A 6,179-nucleotide genomic window follows, 5' to 3' on the forward strand; every position below is an offset into this window, starting at 1 on the left:
GCCATTTCCCCCGCTTAATCCTAGCTAGGCTGCATTCTCCTTTGGCCTAGTGGTTCATGTCCCAGGAGTTCTGTTCACCACAGCTTACTGGCCAGTCCCATTCAGATCTTCCTTAGACCCCTCCTCCAGTCACCCCAAACTACTTGGCCACTCATAGATCCCTCCCACAGTCTTTCTGTATGTAAGATCTATCTTGTCTCATTGAGATGCTTAGATTCTTAAAATCTAGCCACTGCTCAAATTCTTATAATCTAGCTAATCGTTTACTAATGTTTAGACTACTTAACAGTCTGCCCAATATGATGAGTGTTCTAATAAACCTTGTCTTTGGCTTAAAAAAATAAATACAAGGTATTTAGGAAGGGTGGACACTGGCAGTTGGGAGGATCAGGAAGACTTTGAGAAGAAGATAGTACTTGCATTCTATTGGGGGAAATAACAGATATGGCAGTATATGTAAAAAAATATAGAGAGGGATAGAGATAGGACCAGTGATTTTATTGATATAAGGAACTCTCTGTGTGAGGAAACTTCCTTTGCTAGTTTAGGTCAATGTGTTTTCTACAACTTTGCTGTCAGAGTAGGGGGCAGCTAGGTGGTATAGTGGATAGAGCACTGGTCTTGGAGTCAGCAGGACCTGAGTTCAAATCCAGTCTCAGACCAGATACTTGACACTAGTTGTGTGACCCTGGGCAAGTCACTTAACCCAAATTGACTCACCCCCAAAAAATGTGCCCAGAGGAGGCAGAAAAACTAGGGAAAGATAAAATACTAAATTAAAAATAATCCTCCACTCAGTTAAAAAAAAGAATACTCTTTTAAAATAATACTACTTTAGTGTATATTTAAGATGTACATAGTGAATTTGCAGTTTCATGTGCAGTCATTTTTTTATTGTACTGTGTTATGAAAATTCTTATTGTATTCCATAAGCAAAAAAAATTTTAAAAATAAATTAAAAAAAGAATTCTGCCCAGAGAGAGACAAAGAACCACAGTGGTGGAAAAAAGACAGGGAATCGCCTGAGATCTCACAAATTCCCCTTCAGCACAACTTTAAAATAATGCCTCAAAATGAATTCTGGAGTGGCTTAACTAACCAAAGGACAGGGTAAAACAGTTTTCCAGCCCAAGACAACTTAGAAGGTCAGCAGGAAAGGTCTGTCTCACTACAGTGATAGTGGAGCACAGTCCAGTGCAGGCTATGCCCCAACAATCCAGGAGAAGGCCTTGGGGGTGACTGGATTGGCAGTGGCTTCTGGAACTTCAAAATAGTAAGAGGATTGGATAGTTGGTCAGAAGGAGATTATAGGGGGCCCTTTGCTAGCACTGGCTGCAGGATTGAGTTGCATTGACCATATGCAATATGTTTCCCATATTGCCCATATGTTTCCAGATTGCAGTCCGAGGGCAAAGAAGAGCAGTAGCAGGAGTTGGGACCCTGGTTACAGTTCCAGGGCAGAAGAAAAGAGCTTGGCGTCACTCACAGACCAAAGCACAAATCAGGAGAGGAATAAATGCACGTTTCCTTAGATCATACCACCTTGGAAGAACTGAAAACGTGCAGACCCTCAGAACTAGCTCTGAAAACAGCAGCAGAAAAAACATGAAGCTTGGGACAGTGCCCCCTCCACTCTGGGAGCAGAGGCCAACTTTAGCATCAAGTTAAAAATCAAGAAATAGGCTGGAAAAAATGAGCAAACAACAACATTAACAACAAAAAGAACCTGACCATAGAAAGTTACTATAGTGACAGGGAAGAGCAAAACACAGTCTTAGAAGACAACAATATCAAAATAGCTATATCCAAATCTTCAAAGGAAAATGTGAATTGGTCTCAGGACCAAAAAAAAAAAAAGAATTACTGGAAGAGTTCAAAAAGGTTTTTAAAAGTCAAATAACAGAGGCAGAGGAAAACTTGGAAGAGAAATGAGAGTAAAGCAAGAAAATCAGGAGAAAAATTCAATAGTTTGGCAAACGAGGCACCAAAAATACTGAAGAAAATAACACCTTAAAAAACAGAATAGGAAAAATGGCAAAAAAAAAAAGGACCGAAAATCCACTGAAGAGAACTCCTTAAAAGCAGGATTGCTCAAATGGAAAAAAAAAAAGATGCACAAAAATTCACTGAAGAAAAGAACTCCTTAAAAAGTAGAATAGGCCAAATGTAAAAGGAGGTACAGAGGCTCACTGAAGAAAATAATTCTTATTGTGCTATAAGAAATGATGAACAGGCTGATTTCAGAAAAACCTGGAAAGACTTGTATGGTTTGATGCTGAGTGAATTGAGCAGAACCAAGAGAACGTTGTACACAATAACAGTCATGTTGTGCAATGACTAATATTGATAGAGTTAACCCTGGCCAGCAATACAAGGATCTAAGACATCTCCAAAGGCCTTGTGATGGAAAATACTATCCACATCCAAAGAAAGAACTATGGGATTTGAATGCAGATTGAAGCATACTATTTGCTAGGTTTTTTCTCTTCTGTTGAATTTTGTTTCCTCTTTCTGGTTGTTCCTCCTATTGGTTCTAATTCTTACAACATCACTAATGTGAAAATATGTTTGATAAGAATGTATATATATAGTGTATATCAGATTGTGCTTGGGGAGGGTGGTGAGGAGGAAGGGGGAGAAAAATTTTAAACTTAAAAGCATATAGAAGTGATTGTTGATAAATCAAAATAAGTTAATAAAAAATGAAAATAATTCCTTAAAAATTAGAATTGGATGAGTGGAAGTTAATGACTCCTTGAGACATCAAGAAACAAAACAATCAGAAGAATAAAAAAAAAAAAGAAAGAAAAAAATGTTGAATTTCTCATTGGAAAAGCAGCTGACCTGAAAAATAGATTAAGAAGAGATAATTTAAGAATTATTTGACTACCTGAAAGGCATGATAAAAGAAAAAAGCCTAGCCATCATATTTCAAGAAATTATCAAGGAAAACCACCTGATATGCTAATACTGGAAGGAAATGGAAAGAATCCACCAATCACCTCCTGAAAGAGATCCGAAAATGAAAACTTCTAGGAATATTATAATCAAATTCCAGAGCTCCCAAGTGAAGGAGAAAATATTGTAAGCAGCCAAAAAGAAATAATTCAAATATGGAGCCAGATTTAGGGCTACATAGGATTTAGCAGCTTCTACATGAAAAGATTTGAGGACTTGGAATATGATATTCTGGAGGGCTCCTTTGCCCTCTTCAGGGGGGAAAATGGATATTTAATGAAATAGAGGACTTTCAAGCACTCCTGATGAAAAGACCAGAGCTGAATGGAAAAACCTGACTTTCATATATAAGACTGAAAAGAAGCATAAAAAGGTAAACAGGAAAAAAATCATAAGGAATTCAGTAAGGTTTAAACTGTTTACATTCCTACATGGGAAGATGATACTTGTAACTCCGAAGAACTTTGTCATTATTGGGACAGTTAGGCATATAGACAGAGGCCAGGAGTGTGAGTTGAAAATGACGGGATAATATCTAAAAATAAAATTAAGGGATGAGAAAGAGGGATGCACTAGGAAAAAGAGGAAGGGAGGGATAGAATGTGGTGAATTATCTCACACAAAAGAGCTTTTACAGTGGAGAGGAAGATGGAGGTGGTGGTGATGGCAGGAGGCAACACTTAAATCTTACTTTTTCTGGAGTTGCATTAAAGAGGGAATAACATACACACTCAGTTGGATGTAGAAATCTGTCTTCCCCTACAGGCAAGCAGGAAGGAGATAAAAGAAGGGGGCAGGGACTGATAGAAAAGAGGGCAGATTGGGGGAGGTGGTGGTCAGAAGCAAAATATGTTGGAGGATGGACAGAATGAAAAGAAAGAGAAAGAGAAACTGGAAAAACAGAGTGGAAGGAAATGCACAGTTATAATAACCGTGAATGTGAATGGGATGAATTCACTCATAAATTTGAAGCAGATAGCAGGGTGGATTAAAAAAACCAGAATCTTACAATATGTTGTTTAGAATTTTTTTACAGCAAGTTTCTCTGATAAAGGCCTCATTTATCAAATATATAGAAAACTGAGTGAAGTTTATAAGAATACAAGTCATTGCCTGATTTATAAATGGTGAAAGGATACAAACAAGAAGTTTTCAGAAGAAATCAATTACCTAATAGTTATACGAAAATAAATGCTCTAAATCACTATTGATTAGAGAAATGCAAATTAAAACAATCTGAGATATCACCTCACACCTGTCAAATTGGCTAATATGACAGAAAAGGAAAATGACAAATATTGGAGGGGATGTGGGAAAATTGGGACACTCATGCATTGCTGGTAGAGTTGTGAACTGATCCAACTATTCTGCAGAGCAATTTGGAACTATGCCCAAAACCCTTTGACCCAGAAATACCACTACTAGGTCTGTATCCCAGAGAGATTGAAAAAAAAAAGGAAAAAGACCTTTATGCACAAAAATATTTATAGCAGCTTTTTGTGGTGCTAAAGAATTGGAAATTGTGGGGATGTCCATTAATGGGAGAATGGTTGAACAAGTTGTGGTATGTGATTTTGATAGAATACTATTGTGGTATAAAAAATGATGAGCAGCTAAATCACTATTGATTAGAGAAATGCAAATCAAAATGACTCTGAGGTACTACATCATACTTATCAGATTGAATAACGTGACAAAACAGAAAAATGGCAAATGTTAGAGAAGATGTGGGAAAATTGGAACACTGTTGCATTGTTGGTGGAATTGTGAACTTATCCAGCTATTCTGGAGAGCAATTTGGAGCTATACCCAAAGGGCTATAAAAATGTGCATATCCTTTGACCCAGCAGTACACTTCTAGGTCTGTATCCCAAAGAGATCATACTAATGTGAAAAGGACCCACATGTACAAAAATATTTGTGGCAGCCCTTTTTGTGGTGGCAAAAAAGAATTAGAAATTGAGGGGATACCCATCAATTGGGGAATGGCTGAACAAGTTGTGGTATAAGAATGTAATGGAAGGCTATTGTGGTATAAGAAATGATGAGCAGGCAGACTTTAGAAAAACCTGGAAAGACTTACATGAACTGATGCTGAGTGAGGTGAGCAGAATCAGGAGAACTTTGTGCACAGTAACAGCACATTGTGTGATGACTAACTTTGATAGGCTTATCTCTTCCTAGCAATGCAAAGATCTAAGAAAACTCAAAAGACGCATAATGGAAAATGCTATCAACATCCAGAGAAAGAACTATCAAGTAGGTAGGAATGCAGATCAAAGCATATTATTTGCTCGCTCTCTCTCTCTCTCTTTCTTTCTTTTTTTTTGTTTCTTTTTGTCGTGGTTTTTCACAATGGCTCTAATTCTTCTTTATAACATTACTAATGTGAAAATAGGTTTAATATGAATGTATATGTAGAGTCTATATGATATTGCCCACTGTCTTGGGGTGGGGGAAGAGGAAGGATGGGGAAAAAATTTGGAACGCAAAATCTTATGGAAGTGAATGTTGGAAAGAAAAAATAAAATAATTGATTAAAAAAAAGAAATGATGAGCAGGATGTTTTCAGAAATCCCCTCCCTTGTTTTACTTTTGGCTTTTTTTTTAAACTTTATTTTTCTTTTTTTTTGGGGGGGGTCTATGTTTTCTTTTTTCTAACATGACTAATATAGAACTCTTCATTGTGTGACTGTATAACCTATAATCAAATTGCTTGCCTTCTCAATGAAGGGTGAGAGCAGTGAGGGAGACAATTTAGAATTCAAAAATTAAAAAAAATACAAATGTTGAAAATTATTTTACATGCAATTAGAAAAAATAAAATATTTAAATTAAAGAAAAAGAAATATGCCCAGAGTAATGACAGTTTAAGTAATTTTCCCAAGGTCATTATGATCCTGGAATGTAGACCTTTGTTCTGACACTAGCTATCTTTCTATTATGCCATATTATCAAAATATATTTCTTGAGTACGTGTGTGCGTGTTTACTATAGATGTGGCTGACCCACATGTGGCATTGGTTAGATATCTGATCTGGGATTTGGCCCATCCAGTCTCCAAGGAAAATAGTGATTTCTGCCTTTGTGAGGAGTAAGAGGAGAATCATCCCTGCCTGTACTTTTTGTACTCTAACAAGGAAGGGTCAGTGGTGACTGTGCAACTACCTATCAGATATCTTATGGTTAGGGGTCTTATAGGTTTTGAACAAAATGTACTT

Source organism: Phascolarctos cinereus, unplaced genomic scaffold (assembly GCF_003287225.1).
Source record: "Phascolarctos cinereus isolate Bilbo 61053 unplaced genomic scaffold, phaCin_HiC Scaffold_2;HRSCAF=192, whole genome shotgun sequence".
In the NCBI taxonomy this organism is placed as follows: Eukaryota; Metazoa; Chordata; class Mammalia; order Diprotodontia; family Phascolarctidae; genus Phascolarctos; species Phascolarctos cinereus.